Source organism: Anomalospiza imberbis, chromosome 5, assembly GCF_031753505.1.
Source record: "Anomalospiza imberbis isolate Cuckoo-Finch-1a 21T00152 chromosome 5, ASM3175350v1, whole genome shotgun sequence".
Taxonomy (NCBI): Eukaryota; Metazoa; Chordata; class Aves; order Passeriformes; family Viduidae; genus Anomalospiza; species Anomalospiza imberbis.
Genome location: NC_089685.1, coordinates 17,295,620 through 17,309,722, shown reverse-complemented (window position 1 = coordinate 17,309,722; position 14,103 = coordinate 17,295,620).

Below are 14,103 nucleotides of genomic sequence, written 5' to 3'. Positions count from 1 at the left end.
AGTGGAACGATAGCAAAACCTAAGAATGACAGTATTGAAGAATTATGTGTGTCTCTCTAGCTGATAAATAGGAGGAGTAATATTCAATCATCTAAGAATTGGCAAAACTTCAGAAATTAATGAAATGCGCTTTTTAAAAATATGTAAATAATTACCCATATGTGGTTTGTATTAATTTCAATTTTTGTAGTCAAATAACATCTGCTATAAACTTCTTTCTAAAAAAAGCCTGAATCTGTGGTTATCCATTGTGATAATAATGTAACAAAGCATGGGTGAAAAATGTGACAGTAAATCTTAAAATCATTATGCAAGACAAGTCCATATGAAACCAGCTTTTCTCTGCTGGGTATAACAAACAGTTTTTAAATGAATGAGTGAAATTTATGTGACTGTATCAGCTACCCAAATGCTGTATGACTCATTGGGAAGTTATCACAGTAAAAATTCTGCCTGCTTTTCTAGGAAATGGCAGGAAGCAAATCACTTTGTATTGTGAGAATTCAGAATACTTCTAGTTTCTTTATTGCAAAATATTTCCATGCTCTGGTTGTAATTTATAGGAAAGATTCTGAAAAATTAACTTTATTGAGTATCAATACAAGTATTTGAAAGTAATTTTACAGTGGAGTTATTTTCATGTCTGACTTGAAAAAGGTGATTATTTAGTTTCTCACAAGTAATTTTTTCTTTTGCCCAATATGATGATACAACAAGGTATTCGTGAACACCTTATGAACAGAACATTTGCAGATTTTATGAAAATTAAACTCATACCAGATGATTTTATTAATGACTTGGACAGCAGCAGCAGTAAATGATAAATAAAGAAGTCACAAATTAGCAGACATACTTCAAAATTCATTTTTGTGAGTAATATTTAAGTGGTTATCCATGTCACATTTTTTTTCTTATATAAAATTACAAAGATACATATTTATTAAATAAATTATTATATCTAAAATATTTTACCCTTATCTCCTAAAGAAATTGTAGATATATATAAGAGCATTCCTGAGAACAGTTCTCCTGCTAATCTTGATTCATGGTGGCACTTTAAGAATGGCTAGTAGAACTGAGACCATTTTATCTTTTCCTAAATGTCTTTTGAAGTTTATGGTCATTGAAAAATCCATGCAAATAAATTGGTGAAGTTAATGATATAGTCAGGTCTCATAAAGAGTATCAAAGCATTATGGTGACTCAAATTCCTCTAGAAACAACAAGAGATGAGATGGAAGACTTTGCTAACATGTCTCAGTTTTTTCTCATTCAGATAAATGAGTTCATATAAGCAGAGAAGAATATTATAACATAAATCTATAGTTGCTCTAATACTTTTTGTTAAAGGATGTTAGGCACAAGGCTGGCTCCAACAGAACTATTTCAGGACTCTCCTGACAGCCACTGGAGCCCATTTCCTCAGTGACCCAGGGTTTTGCCCAGGCTGAGGAACACAGTTGCCACTTTCCTGTTTGCAGGCAGAATCCAAAGTAAATTTCAGTACATATCCCAGAGACACACACAGTCACACACATGCAGGACAGTGGCACAGCCAGCCACACAGGCCGTCACGGACAAGGCACTGCCTTCAACAGTACCTGCATACAGGACTTACAAAAATAAAAACACAGACAACCAAATCCAGCCCTAGCAGAGGCTGGATTTCACTGATGCAGGCATACACATAAAACTCTCTGGATGCACAGGCATAGGCATATTTGTGGCTCCCCTGAGTATGTACACAGCCCCTCTGTCTGGCACCCCTGCCTTCATCCCAGCCCCCTTACTTATGGTTCTACTCACCTAGTAATCCACCTTGCTGCTGGCTGTGCACACACAGCACTTGCAAACTCATCCCACAGGCACCCCACAATCACGGTGTGTCGGAATCCTCTGCCCACCTAGCACCTGTGGCCCAGCCTGAGGCTCTCCTGCTTGCTTGCTGGTTCAGCTTGAGGTTTTCTTGCAAATGTCTATGGACAGCTCAAGCACTCCAGGTAAGATAAAGACCCTTGGAGCTCCAGCAGCCAACACCCAGCACATGGACAGTATCCTGAGGACCTGCTACAGCTGCCAGCACTGAGATCCTCAATCACATCAGCGAGCCATTTTCTGTTTTTTTGGGATATGTACCATTCCTACCCCATTGCTGGAGGTTAACAACCTCCACTTCCTCCAGGAGCTAGCTTGAAGACTTCTCTCTCTCTCATTGCTGACCACAGGCCAGAGGCAAGCACACCCTCCATCTGACTCCAGCCACTGGCACCAGCTTTTGCTCACACACAGAGTCCTTATAAGCAGCTGGGACTTTGTCCTTGCAGAGCACGCTCACAAAGGATAGAGAATGATGTTATGCAGAGGTTTAAGAAGCTACAAGAAGGTAGGATAGACTGTGGATCAGACACAGGACTCAGTCAGATTACTGTATTGACCAATTCCATTTTACACTCAACAGGCCTCTTGAAGCCTTTTCCATTGTTTCCCCCTTAACTCTCTGATTTGCTTCTTTCATCACATAGTCCCACTGATACCCTCAAGCAGTCCCTCAGATTTGCAAACTCCTTTTTTGCCTGCTTCTTGGTAATGGTCCATTCGTTAATGCTACTACTCACCACTTTCTTGTCTTTGCCTCAGTACTGGCAGTCAGTTTTTATCTCTGCATATTTTGTCTATGGCTTTCTTCTTTGCCTTAGTATTCCACTTGACAATGTCCTTAATCAGATAATACTATGGAAATAAACATTTCTGTATTCCATCTACTTTTACCAGCTTGTGTTTCTGGCAATGTTTAATATTTTCTGGTCAGGTTTGTGTCTGTCTATGATATTCTGATTGAATATCCAAGTTGTTCTTACTGGCGACCATACACTTTATTTGAGCATGAGCTTTCTGCTTTATTTCCCTGGCTCTGTATTTTTTCTATGAAGGTCTCAAGAGGATGTGGCACTAGATTGCCAAGAGGAAAAATTCAGACCTTAAGAAATGGAGACAGCAGTTTCATGAATTAAGGAGTAATATATTTTTATTAAAATGTCTTACAGTGATATTGTGTGTTTTCAGGAGGTGGTGATGAAGCAAATAAAATTCCAACACTTTCCCCTTATTACTTGATTAATATTTCTGGGTGAATTTTATCTCACTATTTTCTCATGTTAAAATGAAATTAATTAATTGAAATATTCTCAGTTAAGTATTTAATAAGGGTTAACAACTCACAGAGAAGTAGGCATGGGATAAAGGGCCTTCTCTTTTTGCAACTCAGAAATTCTTCAGGTAATAAAAGTATGAGTCCAGTATCTGTTTTTTCAAGAAAATAAAAATAAAGGTAATCTGAAATATTAAGACATTATACTCCTAGGAATTTGAAAAAATAACTAAGAAAAAAAAAGTAACCTCTTGTCAGGATGTTTAAACTCACAGGTATGATTCCCTTCTTCTGCAATAACACTGCAGTAGTTGAAAAAATAGTTATTTTTAAAGTTAGGATTCTAGATTAAGGAGGTCTTTATTGCAAATCTTAAGTGAACACAAAGAACAGTCATATGTGCATACTTCTACAGAAAAGGTTCATTGAGAACCCATAAAGTACATGCATCCAAATGGAAAAAAATACTCTCTGCTTCCATCTCCTGGTGGAGAAACACAAGCAGAGTTTCATTTGCATAAAATTTTTATTCATAATTCCTTCAGTGACACATGGGAGTGATCATCACTATACACAAACTCATAATTAGTTGAGAATTGGAATTGCATGGAGAGAGGTGACAAGGGATTTCTTTCATGTAGCTAAAAGAACATCTGTGAGGCAAGGACTCACAGATGTTGAAGCATCCTGCAAGTTATTAGTTGTCAGGCCCTGCAGATGATGTGCTATTGAGAGGTGAAATATAGGTGTTTCTTAAATGAATCTACAGAGGGCAGAAGAAGAGCTAAGTGAAATCCATTGATAATTTTCCTGACATTTTTCTAGCAGGATAGCAAAGTCACATTTCAGTGTTTCAAGCCCTCTTATTCATTAACAGAAAAGGAAGCATGGAGCTTAGTTGATCAGGAAAGATGTTGTTTGGCTGTTTTGGTTTGTTTATTATTTTTTAATCTCATAGATATTCCATCCTAATCAAAAACTTGTCATAATGATTTTTTTGAGAAAAAAAATTTTGATTGAGAAAATTAGTAATTCAGAATTTCAGAAAATTTTAAAAGTTTCTCTTGCTACAAATTTTGGTATAGTATTAACCTATGTTTGATTAACTGTCAGCATTTTATGAATCACAGACTGCATCTGTATTATGAAGTTATTTCACTGCTTTATTCCTAATCTCCTAGGAATAAAGGAATAAGGAAACTAGCGCTCTAGTCTCCTTATCATACCTGCAGGGATGTGTATTCCCAAGCTCTGTCCAGGAAGAAGCTTACAGTTTTTTGACAGGGAAGCTGATCAGCTGCACACACCCATGTCTACCTAATAGATAATATAGGTAATTTTGTTTCTCCAGCTTGAAAAAGTCTTCCAATACAAAGCTACTTTTCTCCACTCAGTGCCATCCTTCACAGCATCATGTTGCATACTTCCATGCTACTTATGACAATATACCTGTCAGAGTTTCAGCACAGTGTAAGAAAACAATCTGGAGACTTGCAGAAGCTTTCTCATTAGTCATTTTGTTGTCCTAGGTATCAGCACACAAAAGCTGGTAGAGATCAACTACCTATAGGGACCTTGTATTGTTTCAAATCTTGCTGTCGGGAGGATTCCCAACAGTATTACAAGGAGGTCATTTGCCATATCTGCCATATGGTCAACACTTTGCAGATGGTTACTGTCACTCTCAAATTCTTGTTATGAACACAGGGGAACACAGACTGTGTGCAGAGCCAAGAATTTATTGTTAATGCAGTTAATGTTTTAACAGTGTAAATAAAATACAGCAAGCAGTTCTTGGTAGTCCAGTTAAATCATTTTAACACTGATAGTCAAAATTATGTAACCAGTACCATGATAATGCATTTAAAATTGTTATTTTCCAATAGTATTTAGATCTTTCCTACTGTTTCCTGTATATTGTTCTCACTCTCACAATGTTTCTCTAGTCTTAGGTTTCATGGTGCTAGCTGGTCTTCCTCAAAAAGACTTTACAAAGAGTGTGGGTGAGTTATGACAAATCATTCTGACTTCTTCCTCTAGGAAGATTACTATGTTCATTGTGGAGTACTTCTTCCTACTCATATTTGAATCTGGTTTTAAGTTAGTTGTGAATATTTTTTAGCAGGACAATCTGCTCCATTGCTCTTTCTTCATTGCTAAAAGTTCCAAAGTCACTTGTGGTTCCAGTACCATCCTTAAGTATAGCCTCATATGAGTAATCTCTTTGTTGTAGGGGATCAAGAATGATGCACCACAGAGTGATGGTTCATTTAGATGGTCTCCAAGTTCAACACTTCTGCATTAATAAGTGCTAAACAGTGACTACTAACTGAAATATAAGGGAGGAATTCCCCAGGTGGAATTTGTGTTTTGTCATTAAGTTGTACAAGACATAAGCATGCTGTAAGCTAAAGAGGCTAAATTCAAAAGGATTTAAAACTCTTTTTTTTTATTTAATTATGTGTTGATGTGCACTACAAGTTAGATATGCCAACAAAATTTGTAAGTCATCCCTCATCTGTGATAGAGAAAACTGAGCTCTGTCCCTGGGACATGCAAAAATGATGTCACAGACATGGTCCATAAGTACTCAAAACCAGCTGGACTGAACTCCTGAGTGCCTGGGCAGGTTGCTACTTTGATATTCTCCGTTCTCCATTCATTGAAAATGGAACCTCATGTAATTTATTTTTGGAAAGTCTCTGAACAGCTAAAAAGTATCAAAATATTAAAATCACAGAACTATTAGTCTAATATGAATTAACATTGCTAGACAGAAAGAACCATCTACATGTTTAAAAAATAGACTTCAGGACTTGTTAATCTTCAAAATCTTCCTAATTAAAACCAAGCAAACTAAAGGTAAGAAACAGGCATTGTCTTTAACACTTTAGCATTAGGCTTTGCTTTTTAGTCATACATTTACTAGAATTTGTTTTGGAATTCAAAAAATCTCCAAAGAAAAATTAGTTTAAAAATTCTCAAAATATCATAGATCAGATTAGAAGTTTCTGAATTTGAAAGCAGAATAAATGTCAAAAACTGTCAGGATCCATCCCCATACAGGCCATCAATTGTTGGTATCAGTGCTTAACACCAATCAACAGTGGATGGAAACTGACTGTCACCACCAGTTTGTTATCTTACTGTAAAACTTTCATAATTCTCTCTATGAGTTCCCACTTTTTCTTCTGCACAGCTGAGCTGGCTGACTTCTTCCTGCCCCTATCACAAGCACCTAACCCTTTCTGTCCCTAGTAGCACATGCTAAGCCTTACTCTCCCTAGCACAACCACCTGACCTTTACCCCTCACAGCAGCACAGTCAACAAACTCCAACCCTCCACTAGACCAGCTAACCCACTCTTTTTTCACTCCCCTCCTTACTGGACACAGCTGTGACCTATTAAGGGCAGGGCTGTTCCTACTCTTTGATAATTAGTACAGCTGCAACTCCTCAGGGGCGAGATTGCCTTAAGCACTATCTCTATTCTCTCACAATCCATCCTCCCACAAAGTACAGTAAAGTAGAAACAGAGAAACCTTAATAGACTATAAAAAATTAGACAAAACCAAAGTCTAGAACGGACAATATAATATAGCACATATTTCTGTTGATATGAGCAAAAATGGAAGTGTTTTGTTTCTTTTTAATATGTATTTATTTTCAGAACTGAGGTAGCATATCAGTAGACATCTTGATAATAAATCTTTCTGATAGGAAGTCACCACCTTTTGACATTCCTTTATATAGGGTTACAACACTTTGGCAACAATGGGCTAAGTCAGATCCAAGCATCTGTAGATGCTCCAGATGGTTTTCAGCTAATGGTGGTGTGAGGAACTGACTTCCAAGCATAGCCCCTGCAGTTCTTTCACTCTGCAGTCATAAAAGTGTCCTGACAACAGCAGGCAGCTCCCACCATGCTGTGCATTAAGAGAGCTACCACAGAGGGTGCTCTAAATATTCATAGTGTCGTGAGCCGAACTTGAGGTATGAAGTAATTAATATTACTTCATATTACTCCATCATAATGGAGTAATAATGACTCTGAAAGACACCTTAAGAAAATGAATCTGAAGAACTTGTGATGCCCATAAATGTAAACAGAAAGATATATACTAATAATTTAAGGTAACCTAGGGACTTTGGTGTATAATATACACTTTCTTGTCTTCAGAAAACTCTGTGGAACAGTGCTCATTATTACTACCAAGAGTAAATGCATGACACCCAAAAAGGCCATCTGTTGAGTTGGATAACTTGCAGAAAAAAAACATTTTTGGCATAAAAGCTCCCCTTCCAAGTTCTTCTCACAATTACAATGTTATGTCCAACTCAAAAAAGCCCACTGAACTTTCAAGGGTATAACTTTGTAAATAAGAGAGACTTTCCACACAATTTAAAGGAATTTTATGAGGATTGCTGATGACTCCAGAAAAGAACAGTGCTGAACACATATCTGGTTGATGTTCCTAAGTAATTCTCTTTTTTAAAACAAATCAGGAAATCTTTTTAAGCTTATATAACTATTTTTCATTTTTATAAATGAAAAACGAAACTTAGATGCCATTATGCTAATTACAGGAGTTAAAATTAACTAAACATCTGCCCACATTGCAGTATGGTTTTGATTAAGGGAAGATTACACTAAGGAGAGTGTCTATGCTGCAGATATCAGTGTGTTGCCCAAACATCTGAGGCAAGTTCATGTACAGAATACATTCTAGTCAGTCTAACCACATAGGCAAAGTGCTCTGTGTGGCTTAATTTACCCAGCCAACCAGTCAACTCTGCAATGGTTAACATGCTTCTAGTACTCAAATTGGAACATAAAAATCTTGTTCAGCATTTGTTAACTACACTGCAATCTGCAAAAGACATATAACCTGAGAAGAAATGGCCATTATAGATGCTAAAAGGAATTTATTTTTCACAGTTTTTTAAATTGCCTTAGCTACTTTTTAGACCAAGTTTTTCCCATTTAATAAGTAAAGTGTTGAGAGGAGTGTGGGTTTCTTTGCAGACATGAGTAGGAAGGATACGCTAGCAGGTGTGTACCATAAACCATCAGTTGGCAGGGAGGAATTTTTTTCTGTTCTCACACACCTCTTCCTACTTCTTTTTTGTTGTTTGACTCGTTGTCACAAGAACACATGGTACAAAAAATAAGGTTTTGTTCATATGGTATTTCCCATGTAAGGGATTTTTTTTTGCCTATATCACCCTCTAGATTTTTGTCACCTGCAGAGATCAGTAGAAAAGCTTTTTTTTAATAGCCATCGTAAGTGAACTATTGTGAATCACAAAAGACGACTCAACTATTTATGGTTTTTGGCAAAAGGACTCTTCTTAATTATCTCTCCTTCAAATCCATTTGGATAATGACAGTCTGTATGACATTAAAAATTAAAAAAACTTCTTTTACTTCAGCCCATTATTATTTGTTTTAATATGACTAAAGAAAGTTAAGAACTTAGCTCTACATGACAGCTAGTTATATAAAGATTTTCAGAAGCAAGATAATACAGCACCGTTAATACACTTTAAAATTGGTTCTTTCCTTCCCTAGATTTTACTCATTTATTCCCAACAGGATTACAGTTATAATCACTGAAACATTTTATTCCTTCTTAACTGTGTGTTTACATGCTTTGATAGTCCAGCTTTAAAAGTCATATGGATCACCTTAATATAAATAAAAAATATAGTCACAGAAAATTTAGTGCCTTTTCTTTATCATTTCAGTTACTTTTGTTATGAAAAAACGATTTTACATCAACAATTGTATGTTAAGCCACCATGACTGGGGAATTAAAAAATAATCACTACAAAGTTCTGCAACTGTTCATTTTAAATGGAATTTAATGGACCTCTATGATCAAGCTTTCTTTTTCTGCCATAGGATGTGAACTTAAAATAAATGTGTAATAACTTATTTTTATATTGAACTTTAAAGTTGTGCCAAAGTGATTGATACAAAGCCAAAAATTGTATAAATTTTTGTTGGTACCATCAAAATTTTAAAATACTTTAAAAAAGTGTTTGGTGTTAGAAGAAAATTTTTATGATTAATTGACTTTTCATTAACAAGTGAAGGTTTAAAAATGTCTTAGAATTTTTTCTGATTAGTGATTATTTCCTCTAAAAAAATTTCTTAGTAACCATGGATGTGAATTTTTTTCCCAAAAATATTCTATTATGCAACGTACAGGAAACAAAAAGAAGAAAAATAAAAGCTTTTTAATATATTGAATTTATAAAAACTCATGGTTTTGGTGGTTTTACATTTCACATATAAATAAGAATAAAATTCATAGTCCAGAAAGTGTAATTTTTGCCATTCCCAGTAAAAAAGCTGTGGGAAGGCTCTGGCAGACAGAGGGGATCACTGCCCAACAAAATAAAACCCCTAGGGGCTGAAACTGGGGAAGCTGCAGGGCCACACTCACACCCAGCTTGGAGCAGTCAGAAGGCACCATCCCATGGGGAGGTAACATATACAAATTGAATCAAGCAGATCCCAGTAATGAGGAGTAGGTGATCCCCATCATGAACACCATATTTGTGCCTCAGGAAAGGACCTTTATTTTATCTCTTCTGTGAGTCTCACTAATCTCAAAGATTTTCTGCATATAAAACACAAGTTACTACAATGCTTATGGTATATTTACATTTTAAAATATATTTATCTGAAAATTATATTATGTTGATACCTTGTTTATATTATTCTTGATACTAGTAAGGCAATATTTGCTCAGTTTTACTTGAAAGAAAATTCTTCCAGCCTTACAAAATCATCCTGGAATTCAAGAATTAATTTATATCTGTTTATGTCTAATGTTAAAGTGAAAAATGAGGCCACAATTTTTTGTTGAAATTAAAACTTATTTAATGGTTCTGTTGATAAAGTACAAGCCTCACTAGAATTTAACTTAGTCCTTCAGATTCCTATCAGGTCTTGAAAGATAATGTAGACTATATTTTTCCCCTAAGAAATAAGCAGCTATGACTACATAATACATATATGATGCATATCCTTTCAGTGAGAAATCAAACCATACAAATATTTGTTTTGTTAAACAATTCACATAGTAACAAGGTCTGTTTGTCTCTACTCATCATTCTCATATTTTACAATTATTTCTCTTAAATGGTACCAAAAAATATGAAATTAATTCTCAATCAAGGTTAAAGCAATTCGTTAAATAAAGTGACTGTCCCTTGAATAATATAACACTAGTATTTGCACAACTGATTGAGATGATTTTGTTTTTACATGGCTGTTTCAATTAGGTGAATGGCACTGTATTGTAACCTAATAAAAATTGTTCAAAAACAATGAAGGAATCAAATGTATTAATTTTATTTGCATAATGTTATCAGTGGAATAACCTAACAGATACTGCAAAAATCTGAAGAAAACAGGTTCATCGCAATTATGTAAATCATCCCATCGTAGAAATGGCCTTTACTTGTTTGACAATTTGAGAAAGGAAGAGAATAAATTAAAATGAAAATCAATTTCTAGCTCCTTGATCACAGTTTGATGGTCATTTATACTTAAATTGTTGTAAGCAATTTATTTTAATAGCATGAAGAACATGAATCATTTTTAGTTTTCTGGAAGTGAAGATTTTAAACTGTTTTCTTTTATACAAATGAAGTTATAATTATGTCTTGAAAAAGGGATTTAAATAATAGCATTTTGCCAAGATTCAGAGGTCTGAATCTCAATTCTACCTTTTGCATTCATTAGGAGAACTACTTTTTAGCTCTAACTCTTTAATTCACTTTACAGATGAATTCATTTGTGACTATACATAACTGAGAAAAAGAAACCTACCAGCCATGTTTAAAATAGTGAAACCCTAAAGATTTCAAAGTCTGCATTTTAGTCCCCAGCTAAATATGCAAAATGCTGACTACCTTTTGTTTCAATGGCAGCTGTTAGAATCAATTCAGGAAGATGCATGCTCAGAGCAATTCAGTGAACCATGGAAAAATTTATTCCTGGTTTTAATAGTCACTGGGTTCAGTTTCTCATGGAGCATTTCACAGATTTATTTTGAACATGCATAGTTAAATGATGAACAGAACAGAGAATTCAGTAATATTCCTTTCTTATTTAAAATCTGTGCTTTTCATTATGGTTAACTTTCCGTTTTCTTACTTTTCTCAACAGAGTGCAAATATTATTTTTAAGTTTTCTAACTACATGACTATTGATTAAATGATATTTGATTAATGCCACAATTAATTTCTATTATGCTTGTCACTGATTGCGTTAGAGAAATATCAATCATTGCAATGTATCACAACAGAAAAGGGGTGATTCACTTTTTTTGATAGTATAAAACTATATAAATTTTATTTTACTCCGTTCTCCAAAGATGTGCCCTGAATTAATGAAGTACCTTATTTTGCCACTCAGCCTATTATATATGTTGTCTGATGAAAACGTTATGCCTAATAGACACATTGGGGGCCCAAATTAGGCAACATTGGACCTATTATTGTTGGAGTGAGTCCAGAGGAGGGTTACAAAGATGATCAGAGGGCTGGAACACCTCTCATTTGAAAAGAGGTTAGAGTTGGCGTTGTTCTGCCTGGAGAAGAGTAGGCTCCGAGGAGCATTTAGAGCACCTTCCAGTAGCTGAAGGGAGCCTACAAGAGAAATGGAGAGGGACATTTAACAAGGGCATGTAGTGATAGGACAAGGGGTAATTGCTACAAAATGAATGCACTTAGTAACAGATTTTCACTTTTTGTCAGCTGTGAATTGCCCATGAAATTGGACTAGGTGATCATTGTAGGTCCCTTCACATATATGGAAAGGTGGTCATCTGTAGATAGTTCAGTCAGAGAGAAAAAGAGAAGGTTTTCTAACCAGGCGAAGAGCCTGAGAGACAGTTGGAAAGGAATGTAAATAACTCTCTAATCTATCTTTTTGTTCACATTGTTTGTAAATATGTTCTGCCACCGTGTGTCATTCACTGCACACCAATGGTGTGAGATGTTTTTACTCTAGGACCAATGAAATTAGTTTGCACGATTTTCTCTATAAATAGAGCAGCACATTTGAAATAAATCAGTTCATTCTCTAGCCTTTGACTTGGAGTCTTCGCGTTACCATCCGGCTCTACAGCGACAGTCATCTGTAGTAGTTTTTCTCTTCAAATACATCTAACATAACAGCAGAAGAGAAATTTGTACATGGTGCTGTTTGGGGAAGTACTAGTGTGCCTGAAGAAACATCCTCAGCAGGGCTGTGACTTGACAGAGCTTTCAAGTTCAGCCCAGGTTTATATCAGAGCAGGACCATTTCTGGGTAGCATGAGGTAGGCAGCCTAATTATATATAGACATTCTTAACATTTTTTACATTAACCATGTAATAGTACTTGTGCTTCATTGTTCACATATACTTCTCTCCCACTTAAAAATTGCATTTTTAAGAGTAAAATTGTTACTAAGACATAAGGTCAATTTCTAATTTTCTCATTGTATAGACTTACTACCCTTGAACACAAAGCTTTTATGGAAATGGTATTAAAAATAGTTGCTGATATTCCACCAAGTGTGGTATTAAAATAAAATTAAATTTCAGCTTTTCCCTACTAAGTTTAACAAAATTTTTTTAGACCCATTTATATACTAAGCATTCAGCTTCAACACCATACAATATTTCTAAATATTTATAAAAGTAAAAACATATGTTAAAACATTCTGAAGACTTTATTCTTAAGCCAAAATGTTAAAATTTTTAAAGGCATCTCTCAAAAATGAGGACAGAATGTAAGCAAAGTATAGAAACCCTAAGTTTAATAATTATTAAAAAATTAGAAACTGAAATTGCTAGTGTAAAAGCTCCTGATAAATAACCTGCAGTAATTGATTTTATGATGTGTTTAGTCAACGTCTAGGCAAAGTTAAGGGAGCATATTTAAATTGTGTCAGAAAAGAAGAGCAATTCATGTGCTTATGTTTAGCAATTGAGTTACAAATCAATCTGTACAACTCAAGGTATTTAACTATTAATTTTGTTACCTATCCAGCTGTCAAAGTGTTTAGCACTTTAAGTAGGTCAGTTCCTTCTTTATTCCAGAGATGTAAGTGAAGGCCAAGAGGCATGCTTATGAAAGCATTTGCTATACTCCTAATCTTTCTTGTTAAAGGTGGATTGCCAGATCATTTTTCCATTTGTTAATTTTCCATTTCCATTTGTACCTCAAAACTCACAAACGATAAATCTAATATCAGTACTTGACAACAGAGATGAAGGTATGGCCATTATATTTACACAGTCTCTTAAAAAAAAGATTCAAGTAGAGTTCTAAGGCACTAAATCTGCATAATACACCATCCACACACACCAGAAGTAATTAGATATATTACTATAAACAGTATGTTAAACCCTTTGTATATTACTTTTAAACTTTGATTGCTTGTCTCTGTTTTACTCACGCCCTTGTATATGTCTTTTGAAAACTATACTAGAACTACATAGAATTAAATACTCCTCACTCACAATGGACTCTTAATACCTTACAATACTTTTAGAAGACAGATTTAACTTTTAATAAGTATGTATTATTCTTAAGCAATACTTTTTTGAAATCAGAGCTTAGATTATTAGATTAACTGATTAGCAGTCAGAAAGAAATTGGTCACAAAAGAACAATGTTAGACTAATTTTTCTTTCTGGTTTCTTACTGTAAATTAATTTATTAAAAATTGTCATGCAAAAAGAATTTAGAATAACGGTATTAAACAGTGCAGGGTTGATAACGGAAATATAAAAGATATATATATGTATATTTAAATATGGATATTTTTTGTTTTGGGATTTTTTGAGGTTTTTTTTTTTTGTTTGTTTGGTTTTTTTGTAAACACTTTTATTTTTCTGATGTTCTAAGGGAGTGTACTGAATCTGAGTGGAATGGAGCCAATTCT